Below are 19,731 nucleotides of genomic sequence, written 5' to 3' on the forward strand. Positions count from 1 at the left end.
CAGAGAATCAAACCCCACAAATATGTTTGGCTTTCAGAATAATCAATATATGTAAATTAACACTAAACTACAGCTGCTAAATGCAAATAAATCTCTTTGAGTATTCACATAAATATTTTGAAAACCCAGATCCATTTGTTATCTTTCATTATTGGAGTTTAGCACCTCTGGTGTCAACAAAGTACTCCTATACGCTACCACTTCCATTTTAAAAGAAATTTTCAAAGAAAGACCAGAAAGAGACCATTATTTTTATGTAGTATGTTTTTCCTATGCAAGAGGTATCCTGATGATAAAATAATTCAGGAAACAAAACAGGTAACAGAGAGTAAGATTAAATGGTCAGTTTTCACAGTGGAGAAAGGTAAACAGTGGAGTGCCTCAGGGGATCTGTATTTGGACCTGTGTTTTTTAATATATTTATCTGGAAAGGTGTACGAAGAGTAAGGTGATCAAATTTGCAGAGAACACAAAATTATTGAGAGTAGTTAAATCTCAAGCAGATTGTGATGAATTGCAGGAGGACCTTGTGAGACTGGAAGATTGGGCTTACAAATGGCAGATGAAATTTAACGTGGACAAGTGCAAAATGATGCATATAGGGAAAACTAATCTTTGCTGTAGTTACACAATGTTAGGTTCTATCTTAGGAGTTACCACCCAGGAAAGGGATCTAGGCAACATAGTGGATAATACATTGAAATAGTCGGCTCAGTGTGGCAATCAAAAAGGCAAACAGAATGCTAGGAATTATTAGGGAATGGCAAATAAAATGATGGCTGTCATAATGTCTCTGTATCGCTTCATGGTGAGACCACATCTTGAATACTGTATGCAACTTTGGTCGCCACATCTCAAAAAAGATATAGTTGCACTGGAGAAAGTGCAGAGAAGGGCGACCAGAATGGTAAGGGGCATGGAACATGGAATGGCTGCCCTATGAGGAAAGGCTAAAGAAGTTAGGGCTGTTCAGTTTGGAGAAGAGACAACCTAGGAGGGATATGATAGAAGTCTACAAAATCATGAAAGGACTTGAACAAGTTAATGTAAATCTGATATTTACTCTCTCAGATAATAGAAGGACCCAGGGGACTCTCCATGAAGTTAGTATGTAGCTCATTTAAAACAGAAGAACATTCTTTTTCAGTCAGCACATAGTTAAGCTCTGGAATTGATTGCTAGAGGATGCGGTTACAGCAGTTAGTGTAACTGGGTTTAAAAAAGATTTGGATAAATTCCTAGAAGAAAAATCCATAAACTGCTATTATGGTAATTAATAAGCAATAGTAGCTTGTGATTTATCTAATGTTTGAGTACTTGCCCAGGTACTTGTGACTTGGATTGGCCACTGTTGGAAACAGGATGATTCTCTACCTTGAGCTAGCTATATTGTATAACAGATTTGTTTGTTCATTTATTTTTACTATTTGTTACCCACCTTTCCAAAATATATGCCCAAAGTGAGAAACAATAACATAAAATATACTCATAAAGATGGTAAAGATCTCATTTATGCATTTGTGCCTAATCTGCCAACTGCACAACTACTTTGAAAAATAAAATCTTGCTAGTGTTTTACATAGGATAAAGGTCTTACCATGAATTCATTAAAGATACAGGTGGCTGTTTTGTGCTACCATGGTTGTTTGGGTGACATATCTATAGCAGCTCACCCGGATGTGTCCTGTGTTCTGGGAGGCATTAAGCAATTTCAGCCTCCTTTTCGCTCTATTGTTCATCCTTGGGACCTTAATTTGATCTTGAGGGCTCTGGCAGGGGCTCTGTTTGATCCTTTTTGGTAGATTTCTGTGAAGGATCTGTCCTTGAAGATGTTTTCCCTAGTGGATATTTCAGAACTTCATGACTTGTCTTGTCAAGATCCATTTTTAGTAATTTCAGCGGATGCAGTATCTTCCATCTGGTGCCATCTTTTCTTCTGAAGATAAACTCTGAGTTCTACATCAACATAGTAATATAACATAGAATTGTCGGCAGAAGAGGACCAAATAGTCCATCCAGTATGCCACGCCATGCAGATTACCCCCATTTTTCTCTTAAGGGTAGCAACTGTCGCTCCGTTCAGTTATTCCCAAGCCTTATAACAACCCATAAAAAATGTACTGGTAGCACAGCCAATGCTGATGTGTTTTGCTTATGGACTTGGCTTTTTTTTTTTTAATTCTTTATTTATCATTTTCACTTTACAAATTGGTAAAGATATTTGATTGTCACAATTAGATAAATCATATATATCATTTACATTATCCATTTTCTATTAACAAGAAATAAACATTTAATATTTTTTATCCAATTTGTACTTTTGGAAAAATTTTTGAAAGAAAGAAAAACCAAACGAAAGGACAAGAAAGAAGAAAATCATAGGAGAAAATCAGGAAATTCACCAAATTTTAGGGCAATAACATAGGATTACACCAGTACATAATGTAATCTAAGACCTCTCCCCATTTTGGGCTATTGGTGAAGAGGTGGTCGGTTTACGGGCTTCGACGAATAGACATATTTGATCTGGGTGAAAAAATATAAAGGACTCCTCACCCCTTTTTAATATGCCTTTGCATGGATATCGTAGGATAAAAGAAAAACCTAAAGCAATTACATTTTGTCTAAAGGATAGAAATTCTCTTCTCCTGATTTGTGTCGCCTGGGCCAGATCAGGATAAATTCTTACTGACTGACCGGAAAACATTACAGGAAATTTCCTAAAAAAGGAACTCATAACATTATTCACATCTTGGACAGCAATAAAAGATACCAGCAAGGTATTCCTATCCAATATATCCATATTCGAATTCTCAAGGAAACTAGTCAGATTTGCGGGAATAGAAACAGCAGCAGTTCCTGTAGAAGAAGCCCACTTATTTAGGAAACGACATGAATTTATTGAAGGCATATTATTTTCAGGGAATCCAAGCGCTTCTATCAGGAATCACTTCAAAGTAGGGTAAGGAATTTCTCCCGCCGTATTAAGGGCTTGGACCGACTGAATTTTATTTTCAGCCTCCATAACTCTATTAGTAATTACAGTTGTCTGTTCTTTTGCTGAAAATTATATGCTAAAGAGTCCATCTTATTTTCTGATCTATTCAAGGAAGTCTGAATCCTGCCACCAAGTCCCATATTGCCTCTAGGGTCACTGCCTCAGGCCTTGGAGGTAATTGCGAAGACTGTCCCTGGCTTCCATTCACAGGAGCCTCAACTTCCTCCCCACTCCGAGACTCCTCCAAACAACCAGCCAGACTGCCTCCGTTGCCGGAGTTTAGCTCCACTCTGGCAGCAGGGAAGCTCTCCGCCTCCAACGCAATGCAGAGAAATGCCTCCTCAAGCCCAGTCACTCCTGCCGCGTCATCAGACCACGACTGAGCTGCGTCTCCGCCGGAGTCACGCTGAACTGGAGGCAGGCGAAGGTCAGGACTGAGAGACGCTTCCTCCGTCGGAGATCCCCGCTGTCCTCCGCGGAGACTCTCATTGGGTTCCCCGGCTCCCTCCAATTCTGGTTGGGTCAAAAAGCATTGGATGTCGAGCTGCGTTAGGGGAGGTAAGGATTCAGTGGGGTAAATCCTAACCTTCCCCTTCCTTTTAGCCGGCATAGCAGTAATTCACCAAGAAAGAAAAGCTTTCAGCAGCAGCAAACGCTCCATGCTCCCTTTATGCCGCCATCTTGTCCTCATGGACTTGGCTTTAGAAGAAGTCCTCTGCTTCTTATGAATGAATTAAGTGCTGTTTGAAGAATTTTGTACAATTCAGGTACAAATATAAAATAAACCGAAGCTTCAGGAAATCAGTCTCCAGGCTTTTTTCCTGGGAGGAATGTGGAGCTGAGTACCATTCTCTCAGATTCTTGAATATGCAAAGGCTGGAGGTAACTAATTACTTTCGCAGGTCCGACAGACTGTTGTTCTCTATGGTAGTCCGTGTAAGGGGGAGGCTGCTTTGAAAGCTACTGTGGCCTGCCTGGATAAAGGAGACTTTTGAATCAGTTTATGTATTGAAGGGTAGGAGGCCTTCCCAGCTGGTTCAAACACACTCCACCAGGGCTGTGACTGCATCTTGGGCAAAGATGTACACACTTACACCAGTCGATATCTGTAGATCAACTACCTGGTCTTCGTTGCATACTTTTGTGAAGCACTACCAGCTGGATATTTTGGTGAGGGAGGGCATGAAATGTGCTGGGTTTCAATGAGCAGCTTTTGCTTCTGCCTGATTGTGTAGATAGAGCTTTGGTACTGGGGCAGCAGGATGAGATGGAAGAAGAAATATTCTTACCTGGGGGAGCTAGAGAGCTCATATGGAATGGCAGCATAATTCTTTCCTCTCCTTGAATCCTCTAGTAATCAGTCTCTAATATTTTTCTAAGTAATCGTGGAAGAAGCGTTTTTGGTGTTCTCTGTACCGAAAGAAGTCATCCAGTAAAGGGGCCAAGACAGAGCTGAACTTCATTGCCACCCCTGGTGCCAAACGATTAAATACGGACCCCACTGATGCCTGAGAAGCAAAGGCCTACTGAAGAACAGCCGACTTTGCATGATTCAGTGCTCACTGAACTTCAAAGTATACAAGATCTAACGATTGCATAGTTTAGCACTACTCAAAATAAGAATTCTCATTTGGAGTGGCTAGTGGAACAGCTTACTTCTTTCCAAGTTAATGTGAATACTTGTGAAAAGAAAATTGCTGTATTGGAAGGCCTACCCGATCAAGTGCGTCATCACTCCGCGGCCATGGCATCCCTCCAGAATGCTGTTGAGGATCTGGCCAACCGTAATTGCAGAAGCAATATTTGTATATTAGGCATTGCCGAAGCCTCAGAAGGTGGGGACATGGTACGGTTTCTTGAAACTTTGATTCTGCAAGTTTTACAACATTGGTTTGACAAGCGCTTTGAAATTGAGAGAGCCCATTGGGTGCTTTTCAGGGCGAATCTGAACTCTTAAGTACCCAAGACCTGTGGTGGCAAAACTCCTGCAATATACACAGGGTCTGGCGATTTTCTCCACGCCCAGAGTTAAGGCGTCGCTTGTATATGAGGGAGATTCCCAGCTTTGTCCAGAACAATGGTGCTTCACCCACAATTGTAAGCTATGGGAGCAAAATACAGCTTACTTTATCCAGCGCAGATGAGAATTACATTTAACAACCACACTAAACATTATGATGACCCAGAGGTTTTAGCAGCCTTCTTAATGGCTGAAAAGAAAGAGCGAGCCATGACCTGAAACCGTTCTCTTGTTTCCCTTCATTTTGGTTGTTTCTGCCCTGTCCAGCGTATAGTGCAAGTACTGTGCAGTTCATGCACATTTTTAGTGTGATTTGTTAATGATGGTACCGTTATCCTGTTTCTGTTTTAGTTTGTCTCTATCGCTGGACCACTGGCTGATGTTCTTAAGGCTTCTGTTTTGCCTGCCGGTGTGCTGCCAGATTGATACGACAATTTTCTTCCAGGAGGAACTCTCTTTGCTGTGACTCTTTTTTTGTTAAGTTTTGTTAAGCATTAGGATCACCTTTCAGAACTTTCAATTTTATTCTTTTGGAAGGTTATGATAGCAATAACCTAATATGTGAGAGGATGATTTATGTTTGTTCCCTGGTGTGCTTTATGTGGACCCCATTTTCTTCACTGTTGTGGCTTTACTACAGGCCTTTTAATTTTCTTTGGTTATTCTTGACCTGTGAAGTTTCTTGTTTCATGTTTCCCATGCAGAAGGAAGCTACTATCAAGAAGTGGAGTGTCCCAAGTCTCTAGTGTCTCTTAACTACATGGAGTTACCCTTATGATAACTTAACATTGTTGTATAATTATGCTTTATTTCTTCCCTTCTCATATCCTTTCAAAGCATCTCTAATGGGGTGGGAATGATGGTTTCCCTAAAAGTACTTAGTCACAATGTCAATGGTCTCCGTCACCCTTCGTGGAAGAAAGTTCTAGGGTATGTCATAAAGCAAGGGGCAGCAGATGTGATCTTGTTTTAGAAGAATCATTTGGATGGTTAGGAGGCTTTAAAACTAAAGAACAATTGGGTGGGGGGAATGTATATATTCTGCTGCCAACAAGAAAAAGAATGGGGTCCTAATACTTTTTTAAAATCTCCGGGAGTCCAAATTTTAATCCATATGTCTGTTAAACTGATATGTTATTAAACCGTGGAGATGTGCCCATCATCTTGGTGGAAATTTTAATCAACCCCTGCTTTTGACTCTGGATAGGCAGTTCATATTTAAACCTGATAAAATTAAATCTTTAGGTATTCTAAAAGACATACAAGAAGAGCTTGGCCTAGTGGATCCTTTAACCAATAAGACTGATACATTGATGCAACTCAAACACTGCTCTCTGCTTCAACGGCAAGGCATAACGGGGAATTGGATTGCAGAGTCATGCATCCTGGGTACAGCAATCCAAAAGAGCTGTATGTGATGGGCGGTGAAAGACTAATGCACACAGACTGGGAGGACCTTGGTGTGATAGTGTCGGATGATCTGAAGGCAACAAAGCAATGTGACAAGGCGATAGCTAAAGCCAGAAGAATGCTGAGCTGCATAGAGAGAGAAATAACCAGTAAGAAACAAGAGGTGAAAATGCCCTTGTACAGGCCTCACCTGGAGTATTGCGTTCAGGTCTGGTGCCTGTATCTCAAAAAGGATAAAGACAGGATAGAGACAGTCCAAAGAAGAGCAACCAAATTGGTGAGAGGTCAGCATTGGAAGATTTATGAGGAGAGGCTGAAGGATATGAATATGTATACCCTGAAAGAGAGGAGGAGCAGAGGAGATATGATACAGACCTTCAGATACCTGAAAGATTATATAATGCACAATCATCAAACCTTTTCCATTGGAAAGAAATCAATAGAACTAAAGGTCATGAAATGAAACTCCAGGGAGGACGACTCAAAACCAATGTCAGGAAATATTTCTTCACGGAGAGGGTGGTTATTGCCTAGAATGCCCTTCCGGAGGAGGTGGTGAAATAAAAAACAGTGAAAGAATTCAAAGGGGCATGGGATAAACACTGTGGATCCCTAGAGGATGGAATTAAAGAAAAGAGTGCATGGGGGTAACTGGGGGTAACTTGCTGGTGTGGCAGTTGCTACCCTTAACAAATAGCAGTATCAAGACTTAATGCAACTCCATCATTGCTCTCTGCTTCAACTGCAGTGGAAAAAGGGGAATTGGATTCAGACAGCAACCAGGGTCCCTTGACTTTTACAGTTTTGGGAACAAATAAACATGGGGGTAACTTGTTGATGCAGTTTTTACTACCCTTACTCATTAAGCCTGATACTTTTGGTGTGGCTCCATCATTGCTCTCTGCTTCCACAGCAGGAGTAAGGGAAAATTTGGATTCGGACAGCATCTGAGAGCCCTGACTTTTAAGGTCTGGGAAACTGATAAGCATGAGGGTAACCTACACAGTGCAGCAGATACAGACATAAGCTTGCTGGGCAGACTGGATGGATCATTTGGTCCTTTTCTGCTGTCATTTCTGTGTTTCTGGGTAAAAACTACTTAAAACTGATACTGAATATAACAATTAAAACATTTTTAAATAACAATATAATTACATAAAATTAAATATCTTAAAAGCCTAAGTAAAAAATATTAATATGTTCTCTACAAGCTCAAATATTTAGCTCTAATTTAAGTTCTGCAAAGAGTTTCAAAGCTGTCTTATATGGCGCTTAAGTGGAATAAAAATACCATCTAAGCAGGTTTGAATTCAGTTATATACAACCATTTTTCTGCTCACCCATAAAGCCTCTGATTTTGCAGGGTTTATATGTAATTTATTAGTCCTCATCCAGGCGAAAACAATTTGCAGATATTGATTCAAACAATAACAGAATCGACATTATCTGATCCCAAGGGGTTATATAATTGTTTATCATTGACTTACATATGAATGTTTATCCCAGGACAAGCAGGATGCTAGTCCTCACATATGGGTGACGTCACTGACGGAGCCCTGAAGCGGGAAGCTTTCTGTCAAAGTTTCTAGAAACTTTTGACTGGCCCTGTGAGGCCACTGAGCATGCCCAGCATGCTATGATATTCTCTGCCACAGGTGTCTCTCTTCAGTCTTCGTCTTTCCGCGCTGCAGTTAGCATCGCGGGTATAGGAGCCGTTGAGAAATTTCTCAACAATTCTGACTGAAAAAGTCAATCAACCAGATATTCTCTCTCACATTTTTCTCAAAAAGGTTACTTTTACACCGGCTGGTGAGTACCAAAGTCTCAATTTCAATTTTTCTCCAAACATTTTTTCGCATAATTTTCATTCTTTGCCTCGACGGCCGTCGATCGCAATATGGCTACCGGTTTTAAAAAATGTCTGGTATGCGCACGAAAAATGTCCCTTACGGATCCGCATCTCGAGTGTGTCTTATGTCTCGGCGAAAATCACGACGTTAAAAACTGTCCGCAGTGTGCCGAAATGACGCCGAAGACAAGAAAAAGTAGACTGGAAAAAATGGAACATCTATTCCACCTCCAGTTAATGCCGTCGCCATCCACTTCTTCGAAATCTCCGGCCGGAGCGAAGCAGCGACTATTACTTACAAAATCGATCGGGGGACCGTCGGGGGATCATTCATCGCCTTCGTCTACCTCAGCAAAATCTGGCGAGTCTCTCAAAAACATAAACATCGCCATCGAAGGTCGTCGACATCCGAATCCACAACCCGGAGTCCGCCGACAGCAAAGCGGCCACGCTCAGACGATACCTCGGTGTCTGGGCCTCCTCCGCTCTCGACATCGAGAGCGGAGGAGGCCCAGAACGGGCCCTGCAGCGGTTCCAATGCCTCAGCCTTCGCCACGCTTACAACTACTCCCACAACAGCAGTTGTAACGCCAGAATTATCTGAAATGATAAAACAAGCGATTTCACAGGCTTTGAGGGAACAATTAATTCCGACGACTTCGTCGATGCCGATGCTACCAGCATCGATGCCGGCAACATGGCCGATGCCGGTGGGACCACCGATGCCGGTGTCTACTATGACGCCGATGACTCTGAAAGAATCGACATCGACGTCGACACCAAGAATACTAACTTCGACGTCGACATCCATATATGCGCAGATACCGTCCACGACTTCGATATCGATGCCCATGTTACCTCCATCGAGTTTGAGACAATTCTCGACGTCGATGTCGAGACAACCAACAGCACCATCGATGACGTCAACCATAGATGTCGAAGATGTTCAAGATGTACCTTCATTACATCATCTCCTCCATAAATACCAAGATGTACTTCACTCAATGCCTAAAGAACAGGAGTTTTCAAATCAACCTCCTGATGATCCACTGCCAGGTCCATCAGGGCTCCATCTGCCTCATAAAACTACAAAACCAAAGCATGTTTATGGACAGGAAGAAGAAGATTCCTGGGACAGTCAGGATACAGAATCTTCTGAGGACTTTATGTCTGAAACCTCCCCTCCTGAACCAAGAAAGAAGTCCCCACCTGAAGACCTCTCTTTCTCCAACTTCATACAAGATATGGCAGACACTATTCCATTCAAGTTGGAAACTGAACAAGACTCAAGGCAACACACCTTAGAAGTGCTGCAGTTTGTGGACCCTCCCAAACAAGTCTTGGCTATACCAATACACGAGGTGCTTTTAGACTTACAACACCGCATCTGGGAGCACCCATCCACAGTGTCAGCTGTAAATAAGAGAGTGGATTCATCCTATTTGGTACAGTCAACTCCAGGGTACCAAAAGGCTCAACTACCACATCAATCTGTGGTAGTGGAATCTGCGCAGAAAAAATCAAAACGGATTAGGCCCCATTCCTCTAACCCACCTGGCAAAGATCACCGCTTCCTGGATTCTTTGGGGAGAAAAATTTACCAATCCTCAATGCTAAACTCCAGAATCTCTGCATACCAACTGTACATGACACAGTATCAGAGAAATTTATGGAAGCAGATGGAGGAACTCACCAATTTACTACCTGCACAGCTACAAGAACCTGCTCAGGCCATAATCCATAAAGGCCTGGAAGCAGGTAAACATGAAGTAAGAGCGGCCTATGACAGTTTTGATACTGCATCCAGAACTGCGGCTGTAGGCATCGCTGCACGTAGATTATGCATGGCTCAAAGCTTCTGACCTCAGGCCTGAGGTGCAGGAAAAGCTTGTTGATCTTCCATGCAAAGGAGACAATCTATTTGGAGAAAAAGTCCAGGAGGCAGTCCAACAGCTGAAGGATCACTCAGAGACTTTACGCCAATTATCTCAAATGCCTCAAGATCCTTCCACACAGCCTCCTCGCCGACCTCCTCGCAGGGAAACAAGGAGGCCTTATTACAGGCCACGCAGATACTACCCCCAAATATCTCGGGGTAGATCTACAAGACCTCAACAGCAACGCACCCAGGCTAGACAACCAAGGGCACCCCGTGCTCAACCCCCACCTCAGACAGGCCCTGCTACTGGGTTTTGAGATACAGGCCAGAGAACAAATCACTCCTTTAAACCCTCACACACAAATTCCAGTGGGTGGAAGAGTGTCCCAATTTTACACACACTGACAAACAATAACAACAGACCAATGGGTGCTCTCTATAATAGCACAAGGTTACAAACTCAATTTCCTATCAATTCCACCAGAATTTCCACCGAGAGCCTTCCCACAACAGGAATCTCAACTAATTCCTCTTCAAGCAGAGTTATCCTCCCTTCTGAGGCTCAGGGCAATACAATCAGTGCCCCAGTCTCAGAAGGGAAGAGGATTCTACTCCCGTTACTTCCTCATTCCAAAGAAAACAGGAGGCCTACGCCCCATCCTAGACCTGAGAAATCTCAATAAATTTCTAAAAAAGGAAAAGTTCAGAATGGTTTCTCTAGGCACTATGCTTCCACTTCTTCAAAAAGGAGATTGGCTTTGTTCTCTGGATCTTCAGGATGCTTATACTCACATCCCAATATACCCTCCTCATCACAATTACCTGCGCTTCATAGTAGGTCATCAACACTTCCAATACAGAGTCCTTCCCTTCGGACTCGCCTCTGCTCCCAGAGTGTTCACAAAGTGCTTAGCAGTCATTGCAGTACATCTACGCAAACAAGGGGCTCATGTTATCTGCTTTGTTACTGTGTTACATATTGTTCTTTGTAAAGGCCTTGCCTATATATTCCTTGTTTATAAGTTACTTGTAAACCGGCACGATGTGCAAACGGTTGCCGGTATATAAAATAAAATAAATAAAATAAAATAAATGTATTTCCATATCTAGACGACTGGCTCATCAGAAGTCAGTCTCTGCAAGGAGCTCTCGATTCTCTCAATCAAACAATTACAACACTACATTCAGTGGGATTCCTGATCAATTATCAAAAATCTCACCTCCAGCCAGAACAACTGCTTCAATTCATAGGAGCAGAATTGAACACCAACCTGGCAAGAGCTTTTCTACCAGAGGACCGGGCAGAAACAATCTCCCTACTAGCAAGGTGGTTCACATCACAAACACATGTAACAGCCCACCAGTTTCTAACTTTGCTAGGCCACATGGCCTCCACAGTTCACGTCACACCCATGGCACGTCTAGCCATGAGAATAACACAATGGACTTTACGATCACAATGGATCCAAGCCATTCAACCATTACATACTCAGATTCAAGTAACCCACCAACTACATTCTTCTCTGCTATGGTGGGTGAACAAGGACAATTTGCGAAAGGGCCTACCCTTTCAACAACCAGTCCCACAAATAACTCTGACTACCGATGCATCCACCTTGGGGTGGGGAGCTTACTTAGGCAATCTCCAGACACAAGGTACTTGGACAAAGCTCGAAGCAACATTTCAAATCAATTTCCTAGAGCTTCGAGCTATACGTTATGCTCTGCATGCCTTCAAGGACTGCCTTACAAATAAGACTGTGCTGATCCAAACAGACAACACAGTAGCCATGTGGTACATCAACAAACAAGGAGGGACAGGCTCGTACCTCCTTTGTCAAGAGGCAGCTCAGATATGGGGTTGGGCCTTGAACAACTCCATGTTTCTCAAGGCCACTTATCTGGCAGGCATTCACAATGTAGTGGCGGACAGACTCAGTCGTCAATTCCAACCTCACGAATGGTCCCTGGATCCCACAGTAGTGACCAGGATTTTTCAACGTTGGGGACAACCGACAGTAGACCTCTTTGCATCACATCTGAATCACAAAGTGGACCACTACTGTTTCCTATACAACCTGAACAAGGGACCATCCAAGGACGCATTTGCTCGCCCTTGGAACTCAGGCCTGTTATATGCGTATCCTCCGATACCACTCATAACCAAAACTCTAGTGAAGCTACAACAGGACAAGGGGACCATGATACTCATAGCCCCATATTGGCCTCGACAAGTATGGTTTCCCACACTTCTAGACCTCTCAGTCAAGGATCCCATTCGCCTGGGAGTAGCTCCCACTCTCATAACTCAGGATCAGGGTCGGTTGCGCCATCCCAACCTTCAATCCCTATCTCTGACAGCTTGGATGTTGAAAGCTTGATCTTACAACCACTCAATCTTTCATACAACATATCCCAAGTTATTATAGCTTCACGTAAACCTTCCACACGGAAAAACTATGCTTCCAAATGGAAGAGATTCGCTTTGTGGTGCAAGCAAAATGACATTAATCCTTTCACTTGCCCTACAAACTCTTTACTAGACTACTTATACCATCTTTCAGAATCTGGTCTCCAGACTTCATCTGTAAGGGTGCACTTAAGTGCAATTTCAGCTTACCACAATCAGGTAGCAGATGCATCTATCTCTACACAACCTCTCGTTAGCAGATTTATGAGAGGTTTAACTCACCTCAAACCACCAATTAGACACCCAGTCACACAATGGGATCTAAATTTGGTTTTAACAAGACTCATGCGTTCTCCTTTTGAACCCATAGATTCCTGTGACCTAAAATTCCTTACATGGAAGACAGTCTTCCTCATAGCCATTACGTCAGCTAGAAGAGTTAGTGAGTTACAAGCACTTGTCACATATGAACCTTACACTAAGTTCTTACATGACAGGGTGGTTCTCCGTACTCATCCTAAATTCCTCCCTAAGATAGTCACGGAATTCCACTTAAACCAATCAATAGTTTTACCCACATTCTTTCCACGGCCTCATTCTCACCAGGGAGAGAGGGCCTTACACACCTTGGATTGCAAGCGCACTCTGTCTTTCTACTTAAACCGCACTGCACTCCACAGGAAATCCAATCAGCTTTTTGTTTCCTATGACCCAAACAAACCAGGTAAAGCAGTGGGTAAACATACCCTATCCAATTGGCTAGCAGATTGTATACAATTTTGTTATGAACAAGCAGGCCTTCCTCTCCAAGGGCGAGTAAAAGCACACTCAGTAAGGGCAATGTCCACTTCAGTAGCACATTATCGTTCAGTGCCCATACTTGACATATGCAAAGCAGCAACATGGAGCTCTCTTCATACATTTGCAGCTCATTATTTATTTATTTATTTATTTATCTATTTATTTATTTATTTATTTGGGGTTTTTTATATACCGAAGTATAGCGTTTTGCCTTCACTCCGGTTTACAGGATAACAACGTAGTACATACAAATATTTTATAACTATCTTTAACATTCAAAGAGTAGAACCTTATTTAACATATTAAATGAGAAAATTATATACAGGAGATAATCTATACGAAGATATAATATATGATATTCATTAGCTATTATGTGGAACAAATAGCAATCTGAGCAGGGGAGGGTTAATGTATGAAATGGGTCTGGGAAGGAGCTCGGGGTATGTTAGATGATTTCAGGTAAAGACTTGATAAGGTTGTATGAGGGACGAGGGCGATGAAAGAGGAGGTGAGAGGGAAAGAAGCGGGTAGGGGGGGAGGGGAGGGGAGAAAGTGTTTAATAGAAGGGGATCGTCGAAGGAATGGGAGCGTCAATGTGTAATGGTTCGAAAGGGGGTGGATTTCTTATCCCACGCCATCTCTAAAAGTTTGACTGAATAACCATGTCTTTAGTTCTTTTTTGAATGCTTTGATGTCATGAATTGAGCTTAAATGTTGTGGAATGTTGTTCCATAAGTTTGGGCCTGCTATGGAGAAAGCTCTGTTCCTGGTGTTGGTGAGTTTGGCTTGAGGAAGTGATGGAATTTCAAGTTGAAGTTTATTGGCAGATCTGGTCATTCTTTGAGGTTTGTGTGTTATGATAAGTTCATTGAGAGCTGTGTTGTCCATTGAATGTATTGCATTGTGAACTATTGTTAATGCTTTGAATTTGATTCTCTGGTCTATTGGGAGCCAGTGAAGTGATTTAAGAACTGGGGTGATATGGTCAGACTTTTTTTTCCCGGTTAGTATTCTTGCTGCGGCGTTTTGTAATAGTTGCAGAGGTTTTAAGGTGGTTTTTGGTAGTCCAATCAGGAGGGAGTTACAGTAGTCGATGCTGTTGAAGATGAGTGATTGTAGAATTGTTCGGAAATCGTGTTGGTGAAGTAGCGGTTTAAGATGCTTGAGGACGTGCAGTTTGTGGAAACCTTCTTTGGTTTTGAAAGCAATGTTCTGTTTTAGGTTGAGTTCGTTGTCGATCCAGATTCCTAGGTCTCTTGTTGAATTTTTTAGTTGGATGTTGATGTTTTCTATTTGTAGAGAGAGGGAAGTGGAGGATTGTGTAGTGTTGTTTCTTCCTATTAGTATGCATTCTGTTTTTTTCATGTTGAGGCATAACTTTAGGTGGTTCAGCATGTCTCTGATGGTGCTTAGGTGTTTGGTTGCGGTGCTTAATGTTTCTTCTATTGTGGATGTTATTGGGAAGAGGAGTTGGATGTCATCGGCGTACATGTAGAAAGTAACTCCGATGGTTGATAGGAGGTGGCATAGAGGGAGTAGATATATGTTAAAGAGGGTCGCCGAGAGTGCTGATCCCTGTGGTACGCCGGTTTCGAGTGGGAGAGGATTTGAAGATTGGTTATTAATGGTAACCTTGAAGAATCTGTCTTTCAGGAATGATTTGAACCAGTTGAGGGTTTTGCCTGTGAGTCCAATGCTGGCTAATCTCGACAGTAGGCATGTGTGGTCTACGGTATCGAAGGCTGCGGATAGATCAAGTAGGATGAGGATGTGGCTTAGGTTGTTGTCGAAGCCCCTGATTATCTTGTTTGTTAGGTTGACGAGGAGAGTTTCTGTGCTGCGGTTTTTCCTGAATCCATGTTGGGCGTCGTGGAGAATGTTGTTGTCCTCAAGGTGTTCGTTGAGTTGTGTGAGAGCTGCTTTCTCGGTCATTTTTGCGATTAGGGGGAGGTTTGAGATTGGTCTGTAGTTGTTTAGGTCTGTGGGATCTAGGTTCTTCTTTTTTAGTATGGGGGTGATAGTTGCGGTTTTTAGTTCAGCTGGTAGCTCTCCTTCGAGGGATTTGTTAATGATGGCGGCGATTGTTGGAGCGATAATGTGTGCTATTTCTTTCATACTTCGTGTTGGGATAGTATCAAGGTCATGGCGAGCAGGGTTGGTTTTTTTTAGCATTTTTTCTGTTTCCAAGTTTGATATGGGCTTGAATTCTGACCACGGGGATATGGCATTTGTTCCGAGTTTGTCTTCTGTGGATGTGTTGTTTTGAAAGTTGTTTGTTATTTTGCTTATTTTGTTTTTAAAGAATGTAGCTAGGTCGTGGCTTAGGTTGTTTGAGGAATTTGTGTTGGCGTTGCTGTTTTCTTCAGTGAGGTTTCTGACGATATTGAATAATGCATTAGAGTTATTTGTTGCGTTCTTTATCTTTTGGCTGTAGTAGTCGCGCTTGGTGTTTGTGATTGATTTTTTGTATATGGCGAGTTGAGTGCGGTATCTTTGAAGGGTCGTTGAGCATTTTGTTTTCTTCCACTCTTTTTCCAGTCTTCTGAGGCTAGATTTCAGCGATTTGAGTTGTGTGTTGAACCAAGGGTTTTTCTTATCTCTGGTTTTTCTTAGTAGTTTTGTTTTTTTGGGGTTTATGTTATTAGCTGTTTGTTCTGTTAGGTGTATCCAGGATTGTATTGCTCTGTTGCTGGTGGAGAGGTCCAGGTTATTGAGTTGTTTTCCTAGCTCTTGTTTTAATAGGTTTAGTTGAAAGGGAGGTCTGTAAGTAAATGAGGTGATATTGTTATCATTTGACGGTGTGTTGTCTTGTTTGGTTGTTCTGCATCGTAGTAGGAGGTGGTCTGACCATGGGATTGGGTTGGCTGAGACGGATGTGTCATAAAAGTGGTGACTGGTGAAGATTAGGTCCAAGGTGTGTCCTGCCTTGTGAGTGGGGAAGTTTACTTGTTGCATCATACGAAGGCTGGCAAGCATGTCTATTAGGGTTTGGCTGTTTTGTGATCTGGGGTTGTCATCTATGTGGAGGTTGAAGTCTCCTAGGATTATTGTGGGTTTCTTTGTGTTGATGTTTGTGATTAGGTATTCCAGTAGTGGGGAAATATCATTTTCTAGTAGCTTGGGGGGACAGTAGATCAGGTAAATCTGTAGGCATTCTGAGTCGAAGAGAGTGATTTCGTATTTATTGGGAAGGTTGTTGTTGATCCTAATCATTGCGAGGTTCTTTTTTATTATTAAGAGAAGTCCTCCTCCTCTGCGTGTCTTACGAGGGATTGAGAATAAGTTGTAGTCGTTGTTGGTGATCTGATTCAGTATCACTTGATCAGTGTTTTTAAACCAAGTTTCTGTAATTGCTATGAAGTCGGGGTTTGTGTCTTGTATCAGGTCAGATATTAGCATGAATTTTTTTGTCAGAGACTGTGCGTTTAGAAGGAAGAAGGTGAGGTAGATTAGGTTTTTGATATTTTTTTTGATAGGGATGCTTATAAGGTGTCTGAATCCTGTTTGTGGAGGCATCTTGTTGTTTGTGGAGTTGTTTAGAGGTTGTTTGTAGTTCTGGTGTTCTTCCGTGTTCTTGCTTATTTGTTTGGTTTTGTTGGTTTGTAGGCTTTACGTTTAAGTGAGGGAGAGGTGAAGGATGATGATCGCTTTTTTTGAAACGTCTTGATGGGAGTTTGTACTGTATGTTATGAGATGATTGTGTGGTTGCTTGAAAGGTTTCGAAAGAGGTTTTGTTTGGAATTTGTTTGGTCTAGGATAGAGTATGTTTGTTGTGCTGACTGCAAAGGGTTCCTCTGAGGTTTTAGTTTTGGGAGGGTGGCAGGAGGGCACGTTTAAGAACATAAGAACATAAGAAATTGCCATGCTGGGTCAGACCAAGGGTCCATCAAGCCCAGCATCCTGTTTCCAACAGAGGCCAAACCAGGCCACAAGAACCTGGCAATTACCCAAACACCTAGAAGATCCCATGCTACTGATGCAATTAATAGCAGTGACTATTCCCTAAGTAAACTTGATTAATAGCAGTTAATGGACTTCTCTTCCAAGAACTTATCCAAACCTTTTTTGAACCCAGCTACACTAACTGCACTAACCACATCCTCTGGCAACAAATTCCAGAGATTTATTGTGCGTTGAGTGAAAAAGAATTTTCTCCGATTAGTCTTAAATGTGCTACTTGCTAACTTCATGGAATGCCCCCTAGTCCTTCTATTATTCGAAAGTGTAAATAACCGAGTCACATCTACTCGTTCAAGACCTCTCATGATCTTAAAGACCTCTATGATATCCCCCCTCAGCCGTCTCTTCTCCAAGCTGAACAGCCCTAACCTCTTCAGCCTTTCCTCATAGGGGAGCTGTTCCATCCCCTTTATCATTTTGGTTGCCCTTCTCTGTACCTTCTCCAATGCAACTATATCTTTTTTGAGATACGGCGACCAGAATTGTACACAGTATTCAAGGTGTGGTCTCACCATGGAGCGATATAGAGGCATTATGACATTTTCCGTTTTATTAACCATTCCCTTCCTAATAATTCCTAACATTTTATTTGCTTTTTTGACTGCTGCAGCACACTGAGCTGACGATTTCAATGTATTATCTACTATGACGCCTAGATCTCTTTCTTGGGTGGTAGCTCCTAATATGGAACCTAACATCGTGTAACTACAGCTAGGGTTATTTTTCCCTATATGCAACACCTTGCACTTGTCCACATTAAATTTCATCTGCCATTTGGATGCCCAATCTTCCAGTCTTGCAAGGTCCTCCTGTAATGTATCACAGTCTGCTTGTGATTTAACTACTCTGAATAATTTTGTATCATCTGCAAATTTGATAACGTCACTCATCGTATTCCTTTCCAGATCATTGATATATATATTGAAAAGCACCGGTCCAAGTACAGATCCCTGAGGCACTCCACTGTTTACCCTTTTCCACTGAGAAAATTGACCATTTAGTCCTACTCTCTGTTTCCTGTCTTTTAACCAGTTTGTAATCCACGAAAGGACATCGCCTCCTATCCCATGACTTTTTAGTTTTCGTAGAAGCCTCTCATGAGGGACTTTGTCAAACGCCTTCTGAAAATCCAAATACACTACATCTACCGGTTCACCTTTATCCACATGTTTATTAACCCCTTCAAAAAAATGAAGCAGGTTTGTTAGGCAAGACTTCCCTTGGGTAAATCCATGTTGACTGTGTCCCATTAAATCATGTCTTTCTATATGCTCTACAATTTTGATCTTGAGGATAGTTTCCACTATTTTTCCCGGCACTGAAGTTAGGCTCACTGGTCTATAGTTACCCGGATCACCCCTGGAGCCTTTGTTGTGGTTAGTTCGTCAGAAGAAAGGAGGGATTGAGGGATGGACTGTTATTAGCGTTTCTTGCGTTGGACTGCTTGGACAAGCAAGGAAGACAAGATTCAAACTATGGACAGTCTGTCTTAAAGAACTTGTTTCCAGTTTAATCCCAACTCCTTCTACATCCATCCTGCTACGATCTTCGGCTGCCTCATTTTCAACAACAATACTAATATGTTGACTCCATACAAAATAAGTCAGCCTCTAGCTTGTTAATCACCCATATGTGAGGACTAGCATCCTGCTTGTCCTGGGATAAAGCAAAATTGCTTACCTTGTAATAGGTGTTATCCCAGGACAGCAGGATGTAGTCCTCACAGAACCCACCCGCCACCCCGCGGAGTTGGGCCTCATATTTTTATATCTATTTTATTTTTGCTAACGCATTTGCTATATACGAGACTGAAGAGAGACACCTGTGGCAGAGAATATCATAGCATGCTGGGCATGCTCAGTGGCCTCACAGGGCCAGTCAAAAGTTTCTAGAAACTTTGACAGAAAGCTTCCCGCTTCAGGGCTCCGTCAGTGACGTCACCCATATGTGAGGACTACATCCTGCTGTCCTGGGATAACACCTATTACAAGGTAAGCAATTTTGCTGTATCCCAGATTGCTTCATGATATCTCCTAAGAGCTATAAGTAAATATTAAAAAGGAGAGAGTAGGCCCCCCCTCCCTTATTTATATATATATATTTATTTATTTACCATATTTTTCTGTGCCGGTGTATGGACCAAACCTTCACATCAGTTTACAATCTCATCATAAAATATATAATGTTATCATCAAAATAAAAATATAAACATACATTATACAGTGTGATTTCCAGCACTTGTCTGTCTATTGCATACACTGGGATTGCCCAGAGAGAAAAGAAAATCTAAGTTTAGGTGAATCTGTTAATTGGTCCAGTAAAATCAAATGATCTATTGTATCAAAAGTGCTTGATAAATCCATGAGGATCAAAATAATTGAACCTTTATTCTTGAGCATTTGGT

At 42.0% G+C, this 19,731-nt stretch overlaps 1 protein-coding gene across 2 annotated transcripts in view; it reads left to right on the forward strand.

The window, feature by feature from the left end:
- CHD1 (chromodomain helicase DNA binding protein 1) overlaps positions 1–19,731 on the forward strand; it is a 330,081-nt gene that overhangs the window by 132,743 nt on the left and 177,607 nt on the right. The gene's annotated exons all lie outside the window — the stretch shown is intronic.

The sequence above is a fragment of the Rhinatrema bivittatum genome, chromosome 1 (assembly GCF_901001135.1).
Source record: "Rhinatrema bivittatum chromosome 1, aRhiBiv1.1, whole genome shotgun sequence".
Taxonomy (NCBI): domain Eukaryota; kingdom Metazoa; phylum Chordata; class Amphibia; order Gymnophiona; family Rhinatrematidae; genus Rhinatrema; species Rhinatrema bivittatum.